Genomic DNA, 24265 nt, shown 5'->3' with positions numbered 1-24265 from the left:
CACCTATACTTGGGATTCAAACCAAGGATTTTTTACTCTAAGCCCAAGGTCCTTTCTTCCCAGTGCTGCCGAGTTTTTGAGTCAACCTAGGGTAAGAAATACATTTCAGTTTGTGACCAAAACATCCACATGGCACAAACACCTACAAATACAATAGAGACTAACAGTTTAAAGAATGAAACAGTCTCTTCCTACTTGTCTTGTCTTGCACTGGCAAAATACACAGACACACACACATACACACACACATGGACACGCAAAAGCTAAAAATTTGTAACTCATAATTTTAAAAGATGTTGACTAACATGATGTTAACTAGAGAGATAGCTCTGTCAATAAAGTGTTTGCTGTACAAGTATAAATACCTGAGTTTGATCCCAAGAATCATGGGATGGTGGTGCGTGCTTGTAATCTCAATGTTGGGAAAGTAGAAATGGGCAGATTCCTGGTGCTCCCTGAACAGCCAGCCTAGCCTGCTAGTCAAACTCCAGGCTAGTGAGAAACTCTGTCTCAGAAACAAAACAGTGAATGACATCTGAAGAACAAGACCTGAGATCATCCTTGGGCCTCCATATACACACTCATACATATATACATATACATGTATGTATGTATGCATATGTAATACACCTACACAAGCATAATTAAATTAAAAAAATAAAACCATGGGTCCATTGGCACAAAATAACGGTATCATGAAATGGCATGTGCTCTTGCCTAAGCATTGGGAAAACATTACTGCTTGTCCTCATCATTTTCGTACTCTAATAAATCAAGAGACAGTGTGGTGCATAGGTACTCAAAGGCCAAACCACTACCTTATGTCTTCCCTAGGTGTATGAAACCCTAGACAAGAGATGCTGTGTGTTCAGATCAGACCTGGCCACTTTAAGAAGAAACATGGGGCATTAATACTGGTGGGTTCACAGTCATATATCCACCCTCTCCTACAAAAGTTGGTATAGATCATCAATTGTCCATGACCTGTGTTTCCATTTAATTACAAAATGAAACTCACAGCTATTATAGTATACTTATATGGGTTGCATAGCTCTGTAAACAATATTTTTGCCTTTGGAAGGCTACAAGCAATAATTGCTACAGGGGACAATATGACACACAAAGAGGGGCCTCTCTAACCATCTCTCTCTTCTCTCTGATCAGGTCAGTGATTTGGGAAGATCTATCTTACTGTGATGGGACAATCCCCAGGGTAGAGTTCCTAGACTGTATTCAAACTGAACACAAACTGAGGACCAGTATCCATCATTTTCTGCTGTCTGACTGTGGGTAGCATGCAACTAGTTCCCTCAAGTTCATGTTGCCATGACTTTCCTGCTGTGGTGAACTGTTCCATAGAACTGTGTGCCAAGATAAACCCTTTCTTCCTGTCAGTTGTTATCTTCCTCAATTACAGCAACAGACAACTAAGACATCATCTGTTCCTACTCTCTAGGATGGTAATGCCCCTCAAGCTCCAGGACAGGACAGGTCATGGCTCTTACTCTATAAGTTCTCCCATCATGACCAGGAACTAAAACAGAAGTATTCAGGAATTACGATCAGCTGTATGTCAACAGGACAAGAGTCCCCAATTCAGGCCACTGGAGGATACTACCACTATCCTGGACTTCAGGACAACCATCTTCAGTTAGGCCCAGTGAAAGGTCCCTCTCAGAAAAGCATGACTGTCACCATCCCCAATCATGCACTCCCACACATAATAGTCAGTGTCAGAAATACTGTTCACTTATTATAAATATGCAAAGCCTGGGAGGCAGCAGGCAAGAGGGATAAAACACCCGGGATTATTTACGAGCCTCTGACTCCCACGCTAGGGCTTTATTTGCTTAATGAATGGCCGGGGCCAGCCATAAGCCTAGGGATTTATTTGTCACTGGGAGCAGAAGACACTAGAATGTGGAGATGTAAAAATGACAAATTCTCCAACTCAGCCAAGGTGGTATTTCATTGCCACTGTATCTGGTGGAATAGAGAAGGTGAGAAGGGAAGGGAAGGGAAGGGAAGGGCGGATCACAAGCTAAACCATCACCATGGATAGTAGCTTCAAGTTGAGTGATCGGCCATGTTACAAACCAGGAAACGTTTTCCGGGGGGAAGCAGAGGGTGAGGAATGAGAACAGTTTTTCATGGTTCTCGGGGCTTCTAGGCATCCTCAGCTCACCAAGGCACGCTAAGGATTCTCAAACCGTCCACCATGTGTCTAAACAGCAGAGACGAGCACAGTAGAGGAGGACTATCACATATTAAGCCAGTCACTTCCTTTCTCTAGACTGGTTTGGTCATTTGCAAAAGTGAGGGCTTAAAAAGAGGTTACGAGGACTACTGTGCTGGTGACATGGCTCCAGTGTGTAGAGGCTTTTGTGTGAGTAGTTAAGTTCAAGCCCTAGATTCTACAAGGAGGCAGGAGCATTACCCTCTGACTTCTACACAAGCACCATGGCACATGTGTGCCTGCAATGGCACGCATGTACGTACACGATAGAATCAAGAGCATTTGAAGCTGAGGGATGTAAGTGCCAAAGCATCCTCATATTCACACAGGCCCTGCCAATCCCACCTCCACATTTAATGTCACAGGAATGACTGCACCGCTTCTGAAGGCAGTGCTGCCTGTACCACATGTAGCACCACCATCTTCTCATGCACTGTCTTTACCATAAGCATCTAAGCCGCCGCTGTCCCTGCAAAGTCCATGTTACATGAAGATAGCACAGATTCACCATCCTCCCTTGGAGTGGCCTGCTGCACAGAGATGGTCTCCTTCAGCTCTTTTCTACCTGACTCACTGAATAATAGAATCCTTAGCTTTCAGCGGAGTTTTATACTCAGCTGGTGGCTGTTTCCCCAGCTGCTTTGCAGCCCAGTGGAACCAATACGTAATAGAAGATAAGTAAAGATTATATGTACAGGTAAAAATTGACTCTCTTCCAGCACTCACCTCTCCTGAGAAAGAACATGGAGAAGGTGCTATCAATTAAGCTCACCCACATAGCCAAGGCTAACCCATATGGCATGGAGGGGCAACAATCCCCTAACTGTTCATATGACCTCATGTCGCATAATGATCCAGTCTAGCTCATCTCAGGGCTATTTAGAGACAGAATTGTCTGCTTCTATCTTGGTTGAACCATAATAAGTTTTTCTATACTCCTATTAGAACAACTTTGCCTAATATTCTTATATATAAGCCTCTGCCTTCCCTAAACCACAAATCCTTCACTCTCTGCAGTGAACTGTGCATCATCTATGAGCTAGCACTTTGCACAGCATACAAAATTACCTGTGAATTACGATTGTGCTTTCAAAACTATGACTAGCTGATGAGTAGGGCTTGAGTCTGCATCTGTTATCCCTAAGAAAGTGTTTGCCATGTAGTAGATGCTCAGAACATCATAGTGAACAGATCAATTTCCTATCGGATTATCTCAGAGTCGCTAAAGAGTCCTCATTATGGCAGAGCTGGATCGGGAACTATTTTATAGAGGAGAGCATGGTGATTGTGAGTTTTCAGAACAGTATAAGAGGAAGCAACAGAACTCCAGTACTTACCCGACTTTATACTAGAAATAAGCTAACAAGATTGATAGGTCCGGACACTAACTCTAATTACTAGAGTAAGAAGTGTAGGCTGACATGGAAATAGCTGATCTCTCACAATCTGAAATCAGGCACCAACGTGGGTACCAAGATTGGACTGAAGATAAAATCCGAGAATTTGTGTCAGAAGCCACCATAGGTGTGTTAATAAAGATGGATTGAATGGATGTACTCAGCGGCTTATGCGAATGTTTAAAAGGCCAATAGAACGGAAGTCATTGCCATAAAAATGTAAATAAAAATGTAGAAGAATTCTAGGAGGCTGTCACCAGTGATCCTACAGGAGAGCAGTATACACGTACACGTACACGTACACCTACAGCACAGCTACTCATAATTCACAAATAATTGTGGATGCTGCTCAAAGTGCTAGCTCATAGATGATGCAGAGTTGACTCCAGAGAGTGGAAGATTCGCAATCTCTGAAGGACAGAGGGATATATATCAGGATATTAGGCTACGTCTGTCACCTTTGCAAAACACCCAGAAACACAACTGTATGTCTGCCATTTGCTGAAACCCATAAGCCCTTTCACAAAACCGCTAGAGCAACCATTGATGGCTTCGTCTTCTACCTTCCAAGTGTTGGAAAGCATTGCCCCCTTTCAATGTATTCTTTACAGTGAAGAAATGTGAAAAACATTTACAGGCTTCTAGCCCCTGAACTGCAGAAGGACGGAGATGTTATGTACATTAACATTCAGGGCCCACTGGCCTGGACTTAGCTGTGGTTTAAACCTTTGATCTATCAGCTCTCTTTCTCTCTGTTTTTTTCTCTTGAAATGCCTGTTTATGTGTGTTCATATTCACTGGCAGCTGAAGGACTCTGACATCCCCATTCTCAGACTGTAAAACCATACATATTCAAGAATTGTGAGAAAGTACAGATGGACATGTACGTGCTCACACAGGCACAGAGCCACCTCATTCTCACAGTGAAATTTTCTATTATGACTTTTATGACATACAGTGTAATGGGTTGCCTTGCCCCACTCTCTGATTCTAATATCAGAATGTGCTTCCTGTAATAGAGATCACTTCGTGCTCAGAGAACAGAATGCCATGACCTTTAAATGACCATAATTCCTGTCTCAGAACTGTAGTCATCCCAATTTCTATTCTGTCACACTGACATCCTTTATGAGGTGAGTCCCTGGACAATCTTAGGGTTCACATCAGAATACCCAGAGGGATATAGGTGGGGGGAACATGTCTAAGACTGGATGGCCTGGATGTTTGGTAAAAGAAGCATGTGACTTGGACATATTTTTGTGCTGAGGTTACAGAGCTCTGCTTTTCATTCACATTTCATGCTATTCTAACATCCAAGAATAGGTAATGAAGACATTCTATGTTCAGCAAAATGATTATAATCATACCATTGGTCTAGAACATCTTTGTCTTGCTCTGAAAATTCTCTGAGACTTTCTCTCCTCTACAAAAGCCATCAGCACCCCTCTCAATTTGTTCACCATGTCTTCTGACACCTAACTTACAAAGTTGGCAAAATCCTGTCCCCAATCTGGGGCAGCTTGTAGTTACATGTTCATAACATCAAAATTCCTCCAAACAAGATCATAGAGGACAAAAGGCCAGTGATCACCCTTAGTAGCATCTTGGAAGAAAATGTGGCTTAGGGCAAAGAATACTAGCCATGCTTCCCAGCTTTTAGGGAGAGGGCCAAACTTATCCTGTCTTCCACACCTCATCAGCAGAACAGGGGCATAATGGGGACATACTGGTCTATGACACCAGTGTACTGGGATCAAATGTGCCCTTGCCACCAAATGTCTTCCTTTCCTAAGCCAGCTTCCAGTTTTGCTGAGCTGAGCCTTGGCCTTCCCCCTGATCCTATGGAGCCCTTTGTAGATGCCATGATATCTGCAGGGAACAGGACTTCATTTGCTGGAGGCATCTGTGTTTTGGAAAGCCAAGAAACCATGGTGAGATTATGAGAAGAATACCTGGGGGCAGGCTTTCATTAGTATGAAAGGAGTCCTGAGACTCTGTGAGATAGGGTCCCATCATGGGGCCCAGAGCCCTAAGCTGGAAAAGAAGTGACAGTCCTCAGAAAGGCCTATGCCCTTGCTACTGCTGGTGTGGCCTGATTGGGGAATCACTCACTCAGGAAACCTTTTAGACACTGGCATCTGCAATCCCTCTTGAGGGAATGAGAAAGATGGTGCCAAGGAAGGAGCAAGGATCATGGAAGTCTTGAACATCACAGGCCTAAACAAAACTTCATTTCCAGGCTGCAAGAAACAGAGGCAGTAGGCAGTTAGGGTTACTGGTCCCCACTTTTGTTGTTTTTACTTTTTGAGTAACTCCTGAGGTAAAGTATATTACGAAGCATCCAGGACCATAAAATGATTTCAGCAACCCAGAGGTCCACGGAAACAGTGTACCGCTTGATTCTACAATTTTTCTTCCAGGGAGTATTCCCCTCCCTTCCTGGCTCAGGAAGCTTCTCTCAAAGTTACTGAAGCTTTGCTGAGTGAGCAGGGCTACTCCCCACCTGGTCACCATGAAGAGAAGATGTTTCTTGCCTCGTGAATGAAGAAGCTCTGCCTAAAGCAGCAGCTTGACTCTACAGAAGACTCTGGATAGCTGCATCCTCTATCCTAAACTCAGGAGACTACTAGATCTGTTTATGCCCAAAGCAACCCTGGGCTGGGAGGGACCTGAAACTATATCCATCCCAAGTTCAAAGTCATGCTGGGTCAGGAAATAGGTGGGATGTACTCTGACTGGCACCATAGCTGCTCTCAGTAGATGAGCCACATCTCTGTGTAGCTCTGCTGGATTGAACTGCTATTTCTCCAGGTGCTCTAACTTGAGTTGCAAGGCTAGGGTGCCAGATTTGCTAGGCTTTCCCATCCTGCTTCCCTGGACAGGAATAGGCTCCTCTCTATCCTTACAAAACGCAAAGCACCAAAGACAGGAGCAAGGCTGAAGTCACCTGTCCTCCCCAGAATACATGGATGGCCATGGTACTTCTACTAACAGCAAGTCTACAATCAAAGTTGAAGATAAAGAACCATGAAATCTCAACAGAAGTCTCTAACACTGTCTCAATTCTTTCTTCCAAAGCTGGCCTTGTGCTGGGCAGCCTACATGGTTACCTGTCTTTGCCTACTCATGATCAGGTTAAACTCTGATAATGGGTTTCACCCCTCTTGTGTTCTGAAGCAACTCTGGGGTCACAGACACCTCTTTACCTATACCGGAAGGGTTGCAAAATGTTAGAACTCTGTCTTCTCTCCAGAATCCCCTTCCGAGGTTCCACACAGCCACTCAAAGCTTCTGCCTGATGTTCTCACTAAGGAAACTCTCAACAGAAACTGACCTCATTCCCTTAATGGCAAACAGCTCCCATTTGTCAAGAGTTCGGGAGTCCAGAGCTGGCGTTCACGCCTACTTTATACACAATATTCCACTTAGAATCTTGCGATGTAGGCCAAGCAAGGAGTGCTATTCTCATTTCACAGGTGAGGGGACCAAGCCTCAGAGGAATTATCTCAGATCAAAAAGTAGGAAGTTACAGTCAGAGCTAAACTCAGTTTTCATCCTTCCTGTCACATGAAGATCTAAACAGCCATCAAAGCCTGTGCCGTCTCTGCTTTCCTTTCTTCCCAGTTCCCTGTGTGCTGACCCCGCCTCCCCTCATTCCTGCTCTACTGTTGTTAGTTGTGTGGCTTATCATGATGTCTTCTTGCTTCACCTTACTGATTTTAGTTCTCAGCTGCCTAAAACACCTCCGGCTTCCCTGCCAAGTAATTGCATAGGGCATTTCTTTTACTTTGTGGCTTTTCTGGGAGAATGTTTCAATGCATCATACTTCAAAATAAAACCCTGTACAACACTAGACTCCTTTACAGGAGGCTCCCACGCCACCTGTCAGCCTTACCTGTCTGGCTCTCCTGAATTACCTGTAGCTATTCTGTTCCAGCTTGAGATTTTTGCCAGTCTGACTCTATTTCTCCATTTCTAATCTCTGCTCTAGTTTTTAATTGTTTTCTTTCACTGTCTTTGGCTTCATTGGCTTTTCTTTTACCTCTAAAGATGGGAACTTAAATGATTGGTTTTGTGGGTATTTTTTTTTTTTTTTTGATTCAATGAGTGAGCAGGCATGAATTTATAGTTAAGCAGTGCTTCAACTGTATCTCAAAAATTCTGGCTGTTTTTATTTTCATTGTCTTGAAGCATTTTCTAAATCTATTTGTGGAGTTTTGTTTACTCATTACTTGTTTAGAAATGTTGTCTAATTTCTACATATTTGTGGATTTTTTTTTTTTTTTTTTTTTTGGTTTTCTGGGGTGGGGGTTGGATTTTGTGTTTGTTTGCTTTTCAAGACAGGGTTTCTCTGTGTAGCTTTGGCTGTCTTAGAACTTATTCTATAGACCAGGCTAGCCTCGAACTCAGAGATCCACCTGTCTCTGCAGTGACTAAAGTTATGTTCCCCCACCACCAGGCTTTTTGATGTCTTTCTGTTGTTGAATTCTAATTTAACTGTCTTATAGATGGAGAATTTTTTTATGACTTCAATTTTTTACATCTATGAAGGTTTTGTTATGGCCCAACACGCAGCCTTCTAGTGAATGTTCCTCATAGGGTTGAAAGGAATCCTGTATGTTCTTGCTGGATGGATCAGTCTACAGATGTTTGTTGGGCTGAGTTTGTAGTGATGTTCAACTCTCTCATTTCCTCTTTGTTCTTCTGTGTTGTTCTACCTGTTAGTAAAAGTGGAGTGACATATTCATTATCATTGAATTGTCTACTTCTCCTTCACTGTCTTTGAGGTTTGCTTTGTGTATGTTGAGGCCTGCTGTTGGGTACATGTATGTTCACAGCTGTTATGTCTGCCAAGTAGGCTGGACCGCTTTGTCACTGGGGAAAGCAGTGCTTGAGCACCCAGCTCGTTACTGTTAGTACATTTCTCTTTTGATTGCTATGTGTCTGTGAAATCTTCAACCGTCCAATCTGTTCATGCTTTGAATAAGATGTGTTTTCTGTAGGTATCATATTTGATTTTTTTCTTCCTTTTCTTTCCCTCCCTCCCTTCCTTCCTTTCTTTTCTTTCTTTCTGGTACATTGGATTGAACCTAGGGCCTTAAGACCCATTTTTGACAACCTTTGCTTTTGTTTGGGATGCATAGCCTACTTATTCATAACACCATGACTCTCAGTCAGATTCACGTCTGACACGTGGTTGGGCTGCTTTACTTATGCCTTGTGCTTTCATTTTTTAATTTCTCCATTACTTTCTTTCATGTTAAATATTTGTTTTCTAGTGGGCCACGCTTACCCCTTTGTTAGTTTTCTGAGTTATGTTCTTCGTACTTTACATACCGACTACAAGTAACATTAATTTATAACAATCTATTTTGGATAATACCAATTTAATTTTAATAGTATATAAAAACCTTGCTCAAACATAGTTCTTTTACATGTGTCTGTTTTGCATAAAGAACTGCTATAAAACTATACTTTATGCATTGGAAGCTTATAATTATTGCTCTAGGTAGTCACCTCTTAAGACAGAGAGGACAAGAAACAGGTTATAAAGAAAAATGCATTTATATTATCTTTTACATTTCCTTATGCCATTAGCCTTTCCTGGTGCCCCCTCTCTTCTCTGGGTGGATTTAAATTAGCCTGGTATTCCTTTATTCCAACTTGAAAAATTCTGAATATTTTTTTTTAAACGGGGAAGGTTTTCTTATGACCCTTCTCTTCATTTTGTCGACTTGAGCATATTTCAATTTCTCCTTCATTTCTGAAGGGCAGTTTTTAGTAAATATAAAATCTTCCGTTGACAGCCTCTTTTCTTTCGGTATTTTGAATATGTCATATGCTGCTTTCTGGCTTCCAAGGTTGCTGATGGGAAGCCAGCTGCTGGTCTAATGGAAAAATCCCTGGATATGACAACTTGCTTCTCTGTTGCTGTTTTCAAAATTATCTCTTTGTCTTTGACAGCTTGACTGTAATGTGTTGGGGGTCGACATCTCTGAGTTTATCCTGTTTAGAATCTGGATGTATAGATCATTTTCATGAATGAGGTGATTGCCAGTATATTATTTCCTTTTGATTTCTTTTTCTCACTCTTTCCACCAGCCTTTTTGGCCTGGTTCTCTCATTATGTCAGTCTGCTTTCCAGTGTTGGTTGTTGTTGTTATTTTTTTTAAGTTTTAGCTATATTTGATTCTATTCTCAGAAGTCACAATTTCAACTGAACTACATTGAAAAGCATTGTTTCTCCCTTCTGCTCCCCATTCCCTCTAGTGACTTCCTTGCCAGCTGCCGCCTTTTCAACACCTTTGTGTGTCCTTAGCTTCTAAAAACAACTTCTAACCATTTATTGGTGCTTTCTAATGAATAGAATGATCTTCTCAACGGCTTTAATTTTTTTTAGATTTGTTTCATTTAGGTCTTTGAATGTATTTTTTTAACAGTTTATTTAAGGGCTACCTACTAAGTCCAAAGCTTGGGCTTCCTCAGAGAGCTACAAGCTCCATCCCTTTTCTCCCATGTGCAGGTCATATTTTCTTATGTTACTGAATTCTCACATTTGGTCAGAATTAGATATTGGGTATCTTAACTATTTTTATTACATTTTATCAATTTTGTATATGTATGTGGGCATGTGTGTCATGGTATGTGCATGGAGGTCAAAGGGTAATGTGGAGTAAATTGTCTGTTTCTACACCACACTTGACAGAATATCTGATGTGATAGCAAGTGCCCTTAACAGTTGAGCCATCTCCAACCCTGAGTATTTTAAATAATGTTGTCTATCAACTTGGAAAACGTCCCCAAGCATCTGTGATTGTTCTCTCTCTCCCTCCCTAAGCCATCCCCCTCTCTCTGTGTATGTGTGTGTGTGTGCATGTGTACATGTATGCATGTTTACCTACTGTCCAAGACCAATTGTGTACAGCTGGTATTTGCCAAAGGCACAGAAATATCGGTTAAGCAGGTATTTCCTTGGATGTCCCAAACCACTAAGTCTCTTACCTTTGGTGAGAGAGTTTGTGTAGGTGCAAGGGGTTATAGTTCTGTCCTCGATGCCCCTCCTCATCCTCATTATTTATTTTTTTCTGAGACAGAGTTTTACCACGTGCCCTGGCTGGCCTGGAACTCTCTCTATAGACAGCCTGGCCTTGAACTCACAGAGATCTGCCTGCCTCTGTCTCCAGAGTGCTAGGGTTAAAGGCATGCAACACCATGCCCTACTCTCTCTCTCTTTTTCTTTATTGGATAGTTTCTTTATTTACATTTCAAATGTTATCCCCTTTCCAGGTCTCCTCTCTGGAAGCCTCTTATCCCATCACCCCACCCCCTGCCTCTATGAGGGTGCTTCCCCACCCATCCACCCACTCCTGCCTTTTCTCCCTGGTATTCCCCTACACTAGGACATTGAACCCCCACAGGACCAAGGGCCGTTCCTCCCACTGATGTCTAACAAGGCCATGCTCTGCCACATATGCGGCCAGAGCCATGAGTCCAGTCCCTCCATGTGTACTCTGGTTGGTGGTCCAGTCTCTGGGAGCTCTGGGGGAGGGGTCTGGCTAGTTGATACTGTTGCTCCCCCCATGGGGCTGCAAACCCCCTCAGCTCCTTCAGTCCCTTCTCCAACTCCTCCATCAGGGACCTGCACTCAGTCCAATGCTTGGTTGTGAGCATCTGCCTCTGTATTTGTCAGGCTCTGGTAGAGCCTCTCAGAAGACAGCCATATCAGGCTCCTGACAGCAAGCATTTCCCCCATCTGCAATAGCATTCGGGTTTGGTGACTGTATACGGGATGGATCCCCAGATGGAGCAGTCTCTGGATGGCCTTTCCTTCAGTCTCTGCTCCACACTTTGTCTTTATATTTCCTCCTGTGAGTATTTTGTTTCCTCTTCTAAGAAGCACTGAAGCATCCACACTTTGGTCTCCTCCTTGTTCTGTTTGTGTTAGAAGCTCTAAATAAATCAGAAATGAGTAATAGTGGTTGGGGCCTCCTTCAATTTTCCTGGGTATGTACACAGTCCTGAATGCGCGTATGGCTTTCTAGAGTCTCAAAAACATGCTGGAGCTCAAGGGCATCCCGTTCTTCCAGTTTCCCTTATCATACCGTGGTTGGTTTCCTATCCACCCCAATGGATACCACCACTAGCCCTTACAACAGCTATGCTAAACACTTGTCACTGATTGGTTTTGACAAATATCACAGTGACAGGGCGGTCTGTATCCCATGAGCCCCAAATCTGGCCAAATACAGGCAAATCTTTTCTTTTTTAATTTTGTAATTATATTTATGTACAGAAAACTTAGCAGCATTCATTTAACCCAGTTTAGTGGCGAGTTCTTTAGCCTTTGCCTTTTCCAGCTTGGCAATGCGAGCCACAGACTTAGGACCCAGGACGTTGCCTCCCCAGTGGCTGCAGATCTCATTGTATCTATCTTTATAATTGGTCCTAATAGCTTCCACCAGTTTAGCCAGAGAGCTCTTGTCTTCCAAGTTAACTTGTGTGAAGGCAACAGTGGTACATGTCTTCCTGTGGACCAGGTGCCCCAGCCTGGCCTTTCCCTGATGATGTAGTAGGGGACCCTCATCTTTTAACATAGGGAAGGCAGGAAAACCACCAGCTCAATGGGGTCTACATCATGGGCAATCACCACCAGCTGAGCCTTCTTATTCTCCACCAAGGTGGTGACTGTACTAACTTCTGCTCAGAGGACAGGTGGTCTCTTAGTCGGGACGTCCCCTTTGCCAGCAGCTTTCTTCTCAGCACGGACCAGTAGCCTTTGCTTCTTCTCCTGCTTTGTCTCTGGCCTGTACTTGTGAGCAAGCTTAAGCAGCTGAGTAGCTGTTTGCCTGTCCAGGGCCTGGGTGAACTGGTTAATGGCAGGAGGTACTTTGAGACATTTATAGAGGATGACCCTTAGTTGCTGCAGCCTGGTGTAGTGGGGCCACTGGACAAAGCTTTTGAGATCTCTTTTGGGCTGGATGTCCTGCCCAGTGCTGAAGTTTTGGGGCCTTTTCTCAAATAAAAGGTTAACCGGGTTTTGGGACTTCAATTTCTTAAAAAGTAGCACATTTCCAGGAAGTTGCCAAAGGGGTTCTGCAGCAGTGATTCTGTGGAGAGGGAGTGTCAACTCATTCTGTTCCTCCAGTCACTGCTGTCTGCTGATCTCCACAGCTACTGTGGTTGCAAGGATGGTGGATGGATCTTAAGAATACGTCCTGCCTGTACCTCCAGCTCTAGGAGGATCTGACATCCTTAGCCTCTAGGGGTACCTGCAGTCGCACGCATATGCCCTACACATGCACATCATTTAGAAGATTAAGTAAGTCTTTAAAAAAAAAAAGAAAGAAAAGAAGACTGAGTAGTGGGCAGGGGCTGGGTGTGGTATGTGTGTCTGGCAGTGGAAGAAGTTAAAAATCCCACAGTTTAGTGTCATAAATTTTTTTCAAGACAAATTCACCTATTTCTTTTGACCAATTATTGAATGAACTGGTTAAAGTCTTTGGTTAAATTAGAGCATTCTAGAAAGGTTTACTTTGGCAGTTCATGTCAGTGTTCTTACTGCTGTCAAAGAGGAGTGGGTTTGGTTGTTTGGTTGTTTGGTTATTTGGGTGTTTGGTTGTTTGGTTGTTTGGTTTGGGTTGGTTTGGTTTTTTGTTTTTTGTTTTTTTTGTTTTTTTTTGTTTTTTTTTTTTTTTTTTTTTTCTTTGAAGGTCTTTCCTCTGCTGTTTTCAGAGTGTCAGGCCAATAGATGGCTTTTTTTATACATTGTATTCTTTAGGCTCACCAAGAGCCCTGTAAGCAGTTCTCTTGTATAGAGTGCTGACCCCTCCCTACTGTGAGTGGTAACGACAGGGCTCACAAGCCACAATTCCTTTAGCAATGTTCACTTGACAGAAGGCTTTATTTCAAATAAGAACTACTATGATAGGTGACTTCGTACCCATTTTAATGATGAGGCAATGGAGTGACTTGTTCAAGTTTTCCAAGTGTATAAGGAGTCCCCGTGAGATGTAAACCAGGCCTCTGACTTGCCAGTCTCACATTCACTCCTACAAATAACACATAGCTTCATCTCCCCACCCTCCCCACCCCCACCCCCATAGCAAGCCAGTCTCCCATGTGATCACTGAGACTGCAACCCTTCATGTTTCCCCTTAATCACTGATGGAAACTCAGGCCTATATACTCAGTTCTGCCATCTATGAAGGAAGAATGCACCTTGAAAGAACTTGGTTCTTGGCTCTATATTATTTCTGAGCCACAGAAGAGTAACTGAAAAGATCATGCTACCACCAATAGGAAATAAAGGGGAAAAAACAAGCATGCTAATCCAACAGTAATTAATTTATCGTCTGATAAGCATCAGGCTCTGTGCTTGACACTGGTGAGTCAGAGGTGAATAAGAGGCCCAGCTTCTGGGTTAAATGAGATTTCAGCAGCAGAAAGGAAAGAACGGCCAAGGCCATCCAGTGGCGAAAGTACCATGAGCATCTGAACCCACCTGGTCATGCACATCTGCCACCTAGACTATAATTGTAAGCAGAAGTCTGTCTTACTCTTTATTCTGGTTAGGCTGTGAGATCAGCAACATCTGCCCCTGTTTAGGTGTTTGAACCAAAGATAAAAGGTAACAGAATGAGGGTCTGTCATCAGATTATCAGTAAGGGAAAGGTACAAGGGGCAGAGATCTGAATTCAATTCACTAAGTATTGTGTGGAAGACTTTTACTTTACATGAGATATTTACCTTATGGATAAAAAACATTGCTTCCATTGAGAAATGAACTCATTTCTTTCCTTTTTGAGAGTTACTAGGAGTCTTGAGCAAACACATTTCTCTTTCACTTTGGCTACCAGGAGGCTTGTGTCCAAGTGAGAATCTTAACTAGAGCAATTATATCAACAGTATTTGGGTTCTCTCTGGATCATGACTATTGACATTTGTATTTTTCCTGTCCAAATTTCTTATTTCTATCACTGTCTTGTCATCAATTCATGATGATTGCACTCAGGCATAGCTACTTTATTGAGATGCATAACAGAACAACCAGAGAGAAGTGTTTAGGTGCTTTGGACTGTAGGACCAGGAAAGGCAACCTGGTTTCTGGTCGAGCACTGGCTGGAAACTGCTGGAGACCCCAGGTGATCCTGAGAGGCCCCAAGAGGGACTCAGGTGACCCTAAGGGACGGCATGCGTTTCGCCATGCTTCCAGACTCCAGACTCCTGACAAGAGACCACAGACCCCCATAGATCTGTGCCTTTCAGTCACGTAGGACAATACCCCCTAGCCCCTCCACAGGTAGAGGGCATGGTGACTACAGGCTACAGAGCCTCAAGACAGACCTTCATATTAATGAGGTACCTAAAGGTCAGAGGGGTGTAGCCAATTGAACATTTCTTCCCATTCATTCTCCTCCTTGCCAAAGGTATTTAACCTCAGGCCTTCCCTGAAGAAACGGGAGTATAGTTTTCATCTCCTTTCTGCCATGACAATAAATATCTTAAGATCATGAACTGTTTCTCTTCTTCGAAATCCACCATGGGGAACAGTGGAGCAGGCCTTCATCCACAGAGCCAGTGAGGAAGACAGAGAGTTCTTCTGCAGAGATTAGAGACAGTGCCTAATCTCTGCAGAAGAACTCTCTGTGTTCCTCACCACAGAGACCACCAAGCAAGCCAAGCAAGCTAGCTGTGACCAAGCCAAGTAAGCTGCCATGACCAAAACCTCTCATCTCTGCAGGAAGCAGTCAGAGCTCATCTCTTCCCCTCCTCCCTTCGACAGCAGGCCAATCTAGCCTGTATGCCCCCACTTCATTCTTGGCCCCCTAGCAGTGCCTGGGGGCCCAAGAGCCTGAGAACCAGTTGGTTCCTGGCCACTTTTGGCCTGGGAACCCCCAAGCCAAGAGCTCCAGCTCTCCATAGGACCTCAGACTGTGCTCCCCATCCCAGAGCAGGGTCCTGCGGCTTCCCATAGCCCAACCCCTGCCTGCGTCAGTGTGGAGTGAGCACAGTCAAATTCTTGCACCTCTGTCTTTATGAGAGGCCCTAGCCCTGAGGTGAGACAGATGCGGAACCCACACATCAACCCAACAGCAGGCCTCATGCACACTACAGTCCAGCACTGGACCTGATGTGAATCCAGAGCGTTTTGTATAGTCTGCAGGGTGGGGTGAAGAAAGGACTCTCCAAACAAGAGCTGAATTTTCAGCTAACTCAGCAGGTGGAAGCGTGGCATCCTTTAAATTCAATTTGGAAAAATAAAGAAATGTGACAGTTTTGCACCCTACTGTTATGGCCTAAAATTCATATCCACCACATGGGATATAAATAAATGCATAAATAAGCAGATCCGAGGCTAGAGTGCTTGGGATGTATTCCCAATCTGCTTGTGTGCATCCACCATCAGGGTCCTGCAACCTTGAGTATGCAAGGGGTGATAGAAAGTATCTTAATATTCTCTCTCTCTCTCTCTCTCTCTCTCTCTCTCTCTCTCTCTCTCTCTCTGTGTGTGTGTGTGTGTGTGTGTGTGTGTGTGTATGTGTATGTGTGTGTGTTGCAGGGGGGTGTAATGTAGGGAAGGATGGAGAGGTAAGAGGACTAGCATTCCAGACTTTACAAAGCTTCCAATTAAATAGGGCAACAATAAAACATCACACACACACACACACACACACACACACACACACACACACACACACAAGCAGCCATACAGGTATCGGTTTATTTTTATCAGCACTTCAGGCACACACTGACATGGCCCAAGGAGAAAGGTGGCAGGTGAGCCAGCACCCAGTGGGATGGAAGCACACAGGTGAGAAGATGAGAGACGTGGTAATAACGTGCCAAGTGAAGGACACGTGCATCAAATGCTAGAGCAAGAGAGGTCGTTTTTGCACGAATCAAAAGAAGGATTTTTTTTTAAAATGAGGTGGTTGGGCTGGCTTTCAAAGATGGAGAGGATTTTAACAGAATGGGGTGGTCTGAGGGGTTCAGTAGGCCAGAGCAGGTGAGGGTGTGGGTTCCCATCTGCTTTTGTTCAGAGCTGCAAGTGTCAATATTTTATCTTGAATGACTCCCATAATACATTGTGACAGAGGGCTAAAGGGAAGCCTTGCTCATAGTCAAGGAGACTCCCGTCAGGTGTTCAGATCGTGAGTTCTATGCAAAAAGGTGAAGAGATTACACACCTTCAGGGAGTGAGAAATCCTAGTGAAAGGATGCTCTTGGGCACAGATTTCTATCCTTGAATGAGAATGGTCCATTAGAAATGGATGAATAAAGAAGATACAGAAAGAAGAACTTGAAAATACACTGCTATGTCTGGGAATGTGAACTGGTCACAGAGAGAATGAGACACATGGAAGAGACCTTGTCATTGTGAGAAAAAAAAGTAGACCTGGGGGGGTCATGAAGAAGATGAGTCTCAGGAGGTGAATCAGAGGATTCAGGTGTAGGTGAGTGTGGCACACAGGAAACAGAGGGGACAGGAGGAAATTGACTAGGTCAGGTGACAGCATGCTGAGCCCGTGGTCCCAGGGGACCACGCTGATGAATGTGGAGCAGGTGCTTCAAGAACAGACATGTATTATTCAGGTGTGCACTCAGTTTTACACATTATAACCCAACGTTTCAAAACTGCAAAATTAGTGGAACCTACAGTCCTCTAGCCAAGAGGATTTTTCATCTCACACAAGCATTAATAATAGGGCACTTGAAGTAGTTAGCTCCCCTGGTGAATATAAAATAGTTTTTAATATTTTTTTAAAGAGGTGACTTACACCTCTCTTTTCAAAAACTCATCTCTTGTGTTAAGTAAAGCATATCTCCATATGAATATGGAATGAACTGGGAGACTTGGGCCAGATAAAATCCATCATCGGAGATAGCAGGAAGGAAAGAGGGCTGGCCTACTGAAGAAAATGGTGGGGCTGGACAAGATAGGTATCCGCGGCCTCACTGAGGTGGGTAGACTCCCATATTCTCCACTCCAGTACTACCAAAAGGATGGAATCAAAGAGCTGTGTCTCCAGCATGTTCCACTGTGTAGATACTGCCACCTACCCTCTGTCTGTTGAGATTAAAACCTTTGGTCATTCTCCTTTCTTTGCTCTATCTTACACAATATGCCCAACCCCTCAGACATCTCATGGCTTTCCTTTCCAAACAGAGCAATAGTCATCCAGCCAAAAGAGATTTTGCCTCTTTCAACTGCTACCACCTTACACTGATCACCTTTGTCCTGTGTTATCTGAGTATGAATACTGTCCTAATGGGTTTCCCAGTCCCTACCATTGCCTTCCTAAAGACTGTATTTAATAATTAGAATGGTTCTTTTAAAAAGGTGTGTGTGTGTGTGTGTGTGTGTGTGTTATACATGTGTATTTGTATGCATGGGTGCATACTCATGTGTATGCAGGTGTGAAGGACAAAGGATGATGCTGGGTGACTTTTATCACTCTCCATCTTCTGCTGACATGGGTATCACAGACATGCAGGTGGTCGTGAACCTCAGTGATCTTTCTGCCTGTGTCCTATCCTGTCCGCCCCCCCCCCCCCCAGCATGGGATCACAGATATATACATGTCCATATCCAGTTTTCTGTTTGTTTGTTTGTTTGTTTGTTTATAATGTGGGGGCTGGAGATCTAACTCAGATCTTCATGCTTGCACAGTAGACGTTCTTACCCACTGAGGCATCTCCCCCATCCAGGATGATCTTGAGTCAGAGGATGACAATGCTTTGCTCAAAACTCATTAGCAACTTCCTGCTTCCCTCTGGATTCAAGCTAAAGCCCTTTTCCTGGTTTCCAAGGTTTAGTGTGGCCTCTACCACCTGACCCATCTCATACTTCTCTGCAGCCTCGTCCTGGCCCACTTCACCCCAATTATACCATGCTGTCTTTTAGGCCTTCTAATACAGTGCCTGCCTTTAAGCCTTTACTTTAGCTCTTCTTTCTAGGTAGAAACATTTCTCCAAATACGTGCACGCTCCAGCTCTTCATCAACTTTAAGTCGTTGCTCAAAATCCCACTTTCTCTTGCTCTCATACAATGCACTGCTACAACCCACCCTATCTGCCCCTTGTAGGATTTCTAGTCTCCCATCTGGCCCTGTTTTCTTTCTTACATAGCCTTTACCTTATTTCAACTTACTCTATTGATTATGCTTATTACTTATTGCCCATTTCCCTCTGGTAAAATAAAAGCTAGTACGGTTCTTTGTTTTATTTTATACTAGGTCTATAATGGCTGCTCAGTAAGTAATGTAGGAATTAGTGAATGAATGACAAGGTTGGTAGATGAACCCACCCCTCACTTCTTGTCAAAAAGTGTCATCTGGGGATATGGCTTAGCCGTTAAGAGCACTGGCTGTTCTTCCAGAGGGCCCAGGTTCAATTCCCAGCACTCGTATGGCCCATACAACTGTGTTGAACTCCAGTCCCAGGGCATTCACTGTTCTCTGGCATCCACTGGCACCAGACACACATTACACACATGGCACACAGACATCCACGTAGACAAAATACCCACATATATAAAATAAAAGATAAAGATGGCAGCTGAAGATGGAAGCCAGGGATCCAGTCCTGTGGAAGTCACAGTCTAGCTGTGGGACCCAGATAACTCTTTGGAAGTCTCCATAATATCAGGAAGAAATATGTTTTTGTGCTTTCCCATCAATTGTTTATTCATTTAAGTAATGTATATTAAGGGCAGACTGCATCCTAGGCCCTATGCATATAAAGATGCATGAGATAGCATGACATAATTCTTAGAGATTATCCAGTAAACAAACACTAACATAGTGAGAACAGTAGATACTATTTATCTCTTGATGGTGCTCTGAAGTCACAGAGTGATATTATCAGTGATGGGCTAGTGATGAAAGTGTCCTCTGAGCTCTCCATAGGACCGATCTTCCATTGCCTAGGAAGCCTGTCTCCAGAAAGACCTGCCCACCATGCTACTGTTAACTTTATACACTGCCATGCTCGCATGCTGTTCTCTACAGCAAATCAAAAGACCAGCAACTTTATTTTATTGTATGACCCTCTTGATCACACAAAGATCAACTTTTCCCCAGATGATTGCTTCTTCACACTCCCATTAGTAAGCCTTTTAGTGCCACAAGTCATTGTGACAAGACAGGCTTTTTGTCCTGACCCATCAGAATTCCAAGAAATACTTGGAAGAATTCAACAGTAGAAGGATACCACGCTCATTTATCCAGCCATTGCATTGTGCTTGCAAAGTCAACATACTGTGCTTTTAAAATAAACACACTGGATAGCCGTTTCTTTTCTCTGGGAACACACGGTTCACATTCAAAGTAAACAATGCTTTTTTTCTCCTTGCTTTCTCGATTATTATCATCCACTGACAACACTACTCTCTTCATTGGGACATTGATTTATTAAGTGTCCTTTTGTGCTTAGGATGTAATTCAGAGCAAGATAAACAGACGTGCAGTCTCTTCACTCTGGCAACTTGTACTTCAATACTTCATATTAACAAGGCACCAACCAGAAATGTTTCTTCTAGAAATTTCATGCTGGCTACGCTCCATCCTGGGTGCATTTGGGAGGTCAGAAATATATGGCATGAGAGGTGTTTGAGCACTGGAAATCAAACAAGATCCAAGTGCATGATGACAAGAGGACCATGACGAGGTTGTCCAGGAAGAAAGAGGTCAAGTGAAAGTTGCATGCCTGGGTGGGACCAAAGAGGCATCTGAAGAGCATGTACAATACGAAGTATTCAAGATGTGGAAACTGGACCAAATACCTAACACCAGAACCTCAAGCCTGGGGAGTCGTTTCAGCACCTTAGCATTGAGGGGACAGCAGAGGTTAAACAACAACCAAGGTATCAGGATGAGCTCAAACATACTCAGTGAGTAAATGCTGGCCCTTCATACCTTGAGCTGTCCAGGGACAGTCACAGTCCATAACCAAGGAAGATGATCTTTTTCTTTTTCAACTTTTTGGATAAAAGATTAAAGATTGATGGGCAGAATTTCCATAATCCCTACCCCATTTTGACAAGAGGCTTGTGAGTAGCCACTTCTCTGTGCTCCCTGTAGTGATCATTTATTTCAAAGAAAAATGTCACATTTTACAAAAGGAACTATGTGAGACCATCTTGCCCTGGCCTGAGGGTTCCTATTTTCACCTGTATCTCTTACTCTGTTCTAGTGCCTTGCTGTCCTCACTGGAATGGTAACCTCTGAGAAACAAAGCAGAGAATAACAGTATCAATGATAAAAGCATTAACTTCTGTTTGGGCAGGTTAGAGTGGGAGCAATCACTGGTGCTAATTGGTTCTAATGGATTATCTCATTCGATTTTCTCAGGATTCCAATGAGGTATGTGCTGTTACTGTCCTCATATAACATATGGATTAAAAAGACTAGAATTTTCAAATGGATCTGGATAGCAGAGATGGGAAACCAATTCAGGCAGGCTGATGCAGCCCTGCACATATACATAGGGATAAAATCATGTATAGGGTTCTGTTTGGGACTTTCCTCTTTTATAGTTAATGAATGGGATATAGAAAGTTATAACAAGTATGTGGCATTTGAGCAATACTTTTTAATAGTTGCACACATTTATATAGTGAAGTATAGTCATTTACACACAAACACACACACACACACACACATACACTTTTTTCCTTCCTCTCCCCACCTCCCCCACTGACACTCTTCTTCCTCAATGAGTCCCCTTCCAACTTTCATGTTTCTTTCTCTGTGTAGCTCGTTGAGTTTAATTCAGTTACTTGCCTCACAATGGGTAGAAATTTACTCCGTGAAGCAAGGGCCACTTATCTGCGGTTACACAATTGCAGAAAGTAATACCTCTTGACCAACAAGTGTCAATGACCAATAATTCCTCTCAAATGTAGATAGTTCCAATCTTGTGCAGATAACCCCAGTTGCAGTGAATTATGACCGCAGCAGCTAGGCCATACCCAGAAGATATCTTTGCATTGTACATCTTCTGCTCTTGGCTCTTACGTTCTTTCTGGCCACACATCTTCAATATTCCTTGAGCTTTAGAGAGGGTTGAACAAGATTTTTGACCACTAGCCTACAGGCCAAATTGGACCCCTCATGAGTCATTTGAATACCCAGTCATTTCTCTAATAGAAACAGACCTCCATCCCCCATATCTTCAAACGCTGTTCTCCATTGCCACTGTAACTAATAGAATCAAGTCAGATCTTCCTCTTATTCCCCCTCTTATGTCCTCTGATCTTGCTTCTCAACTCAGTCATCAGTGTCACTCATTTCAAGCTCATGAGGCAGGGATTTAGAATTTTTAAGCCATTCTCATTTCTGGTGGTTGATTTGTTTTCAATGTTTCTACAGGGAAATCAAGGCACAGATCAAAAACTCCTTTACAAACAGACAAGGCAATGGGAAGTTGAACCTCTCACCTAGGTTCAGGTGCCACGAAGTAGCCTTGTTAACACACCTTATCCAGGCTCCCTACATCTTTGTGAGAACCTCCAAAAAGCATCAACCCCACAGCATCGATCGCCTTCCCCGAAGAATCCAGAAGAACACAAGCTGCCCAGTGCCATCCATTAGCTAGCAAGTGTGCACTCCTCTTGGGGCAAAATAGTAGGATCTTGATTTGTGAGGAGCTCAAAGAGCGAGGCATAGGACCTCAATGTGTGATCACCCATCCCATTCGGATCCCAACAGAGAGGCTTACTGAGTGACAAGTGCTACCATAAAATCAACCAATTTTGATTTCCTTGGAGAAACCAGTTAAACTGCTGGCAAACTGGAAAAGTTCTGATTAATTCCAAACATGAGACCCTTACCTTTCTCATGATGCCCTGTCTTCCTTTTCCTAGAAAAATGGGAAAATGGGGTCTCCTATTGTGCCTAAGATCCCACTGTGAGGCCATTCACTGGGCCAAGTACTCAACATTAGAACCAGGTCTAACATAGGGGACTCTGTCCTCTAAGATTTGGAGTGTATTACAGGTGACATGTTTTCTTTCCTACAAGTAGACACAGAAGGAGAGAAGGCCCCAAGGGCTTTTCTAGTTCCCCCAGTATCTGAACTAGCCTGAGCTAGTGGCCTTGATGGAATTGATTTTACAAGTGGTAGACTAGTTTACCCAAGTGTGGCTATGCATGAGATAACTCAAGAGAGCCTTCGTCAAAGCTGCAGATTCCTGGGCTATACCCAAGACACACTAAGTCACAAACTCTGTAAATGTGCCCTACACGCCACATGTCACCTAACTGCAGATGAGATAACCTCATTCCCTAAGGGAGTTTAGATGTGATAAAGGTGTCTTTTCTCTCACAGTCGGAAAGGGGATGATACAGAGTTGTGCCGTAGGCATCACAGTTTGTCTAGGCACCTCCATCTCTATGCCCGCTCTCTCGCTCCGTGCCTATACCCAATCCAGTCTGGGCAGCATTGGCTCACAGCCAAGCACCAGCCTTTGGGGATGAAGCTTAGGATCCATAATAGGTGGATTTAAAAACATCTTAATCCAAAGCTGCCAAGTATGTGAGATGTCTCCAAACTCCCAAGAGCCAGCGCCCAGCTCTCTGGGAGAAATACCCCACTCAAGAGCCGTGAGATTGTCTGCCCTCAGCCCAGAGGGGGAGGCAGGAAGTCAGGGATAACCTTAACCTGCAAAGGTTGTGCTATCTGCTGGCTCTGTGGCTTATGGCTAGGGAACATAGAAATTGCCAGAAGTTGGTAAGGAAGATAGTAAAGATGTAAAAAAGAAAACAGGACTCGTCTTTGTTATTCGACAGCACTAACAGTAGTTGGATTTTGATTGGGACTGGGGAGATAGCTCTGGAATTTAAGTGTTTGCTGTGCATGGATGACAACCGGAGTCTGAGGATCCTGACCCCATGCAAATGGCAGGCGTGTATCTGTAATTCCAAGCAAAGATGGGATATCCTCAGACAAGCTGGCTAGCAAGACTACCCATATTTGCAAGCTCTTGCTTTGATTGAGAGATGCTGTCTCAATGAAAGGCTCGGTATGACACCAACCCCAGGGCTCCACATGAACAGACATGCATGTACCTGCTAGCCTGAAAGCCAAAGATTGGGGAGACCAGTCTTAGGATGCTGAATAAACATGAAGATTATTAGGGGACCAAACAAAGAATGCCAGAGATACCCAACCTCCCCACCCCATGCCTGCCCCATCTGTCTTCCCAACTTTTGGTGGGTTCTATTATTGTTCCTCTAGAGTACATTACCCAGACAACTCGGGCTCATCCTCTCTCGAGCCTACAAGGTCTGCTAAAAGTGCTATATGAACTCCAAGATGCTGTCTCCTATCTCTTTGTCTCAGGCCAGGCCAATTCTCTGCTATAAACCCTGGAGGAGCTCTGTGTGTGCTGGAAGTCCTTTGCCAGAATTCAGGGTTACACTGCTGCCTGCAGGTCATTTCTCCAAGGACCCTGCATTGGTCCAAAGCTCTCCCCACAAGTCCACTTTCCTTCCCCTTCCTCCCTATCCCCTAGCCAGCCAGCCTATAGACATGAAGGAAAAGGAAGAGAGTACAAGCCACCACAAGAAACGTCTATGTCCTTGCAAATCCCCTGTATCCCCATGACAAGCCTTTTATCTAGCAGGTTCTT

At 43.7% G+C, this 24265-nt stretch overlaps 1 protein-coding gene and 1 pseudogene across 2 annotated transcripts in view; both read right to left on the bottom strand.

Annotated features, from left to right (window-relative positions):
• Galnt14 (polypeptide N-acetylgalactosaminyltransferase 14) overlaps nucleotides 1–24265 on the bottom strand; it is a 219350-nt gene that overhangs the window by 110150 nt on the left and 84935 nt on the right. The window lies entirely within an intron of this gene.
• LOC117717314 (large ribosomal subunit protein eL8 pseudogene) overlaps nucleotides 11031–24265 on the bottom strand; it is a 97122-nt pseudogene continuing 83887 nt past the window's right edge.

Source organism: Arvicanthis niloticus, chromosome 11 (genome assembly GCF_011762505.2).
Source record: "Arvicanthis niloticus isolate mArvNil1 chromosome 11, mArvNil1.pat.X, whole genome shotgun sequence".
Lineage (NCBI taxonomy): Eukaryota > Metazoa > Chordata > Mammalia > Rodentia > Muridae > Arvicanthis > Arvicanthis niloticus.
Note: the sequence above shows the minus strand (reverse complement) of the source record. Positions and strands in the feature narration are given on the sequence as shown.